General features: G+C 49.6%; 1 non-coding gene across 1 annotated transcript; it reads right to left on the bottom strand.

Moving 5' to 3' along the window:
• Positions 1-247: 247 nt before the first annotated feature.
• Trnat-ugu (transfer RNA threonine (anticodon UGU)) lies at positions 248-322 on the bottom strand. Its single transcript has one exon. It is a non-coding gene; the product is annotated as a tRNA-Thr (tRNA).
• Positions 323-963: the final 641 nt, after the last annotated feature.

Raw genomic sequence — 963 nt, forward strand, 5'->3', positions numbered from 1 at the left:
CAGCCTGCACTTGATATTCGTCCGTATTTTCGGTGAGTATGTTTGCATGCATTCTGCAGTATGAATCCTTTTGAGCACGTGCGACACGGGACGAGTTATCATCTACATCTATATGGATACCCTGCAAAACACATTTAAGTGCCTGGCAAAGGGTTCATCGAATCACCTTCACAACTGATAATTAATTGAAACCCTCAGCTGCCGACAGGTGTTGTTGATATACTTCGATGGGGACAGCTGAAAAGTGTGCCCCTACTGGGACTCGAACCCAGAATCTCCTGCTTACAAGGCAGACGCTCAATCCATCTGAGCCATCGAGGGCACACATGAACAGCACGACTGCAGGAATTTATCCCTCGCACGCTTCCCGTGAGACTCACATCCCCAACCGTCCACAATCCGCATACGTAATGTACTTAATAGGTATTTGTCCATCCACTCATTACTGGCTCACACTAAGGTGACGATTCCCGTAAGATTTCCGGTAGCCTGTGCGCATTCGCACAGACGAAGGTCAATGGCTGGGTGACGTTTAACCATAGATATGAAGATAGTAACTGTTCTAGAAAGAACAGGCGCCACTGACGACCTTGCAGCTCTTCTAGAATACATGATAGACCGGCCGATGTGGCCGAGCGGTTGTAGGCACTTCAGTCGGGAGCCACGCGACCGCTACGGTCGCAGGTTCAAATCCTGCCTCGAGCATAGATGTGTGTGATGTCCTTAATTTAGTTACGTTTAAGTCGTTCTAAGTTCTAGGAAACTGATGACCTCAGATGTTAAGTCCCAAAGTGCTCAGAGCCATTTGAACCATCAGTCCGTATGTTTGCATACTACTTACAGTAACTTATGCTAAGGACAACACACACACAACCATGCCCGAGGGAGGACTCGAACCTCCAACGGGGGGAGCCGCGCGAACCGTGACAAGGCGTTGGACACATGGCGGGTACCCCGCGCGGC

The sequence above is a fragment of the Schistocerca gregaria genome, unplaced genomic scaffold (genome assembly GCF_023897955.1).
Source record: "Schistocerca gregaria isolate iqSchGreg1 unplaced genomic scaffold, iqSchGreg1.2 ptg000387l, whole genome shotgun sequence".
Taxonomy (NCBI): Eukaryota; Metazoa; Arthropoda; class Insecta; order Orthoptera; family Acrididae; genus Schistocerca; species Schistocerca gregaria.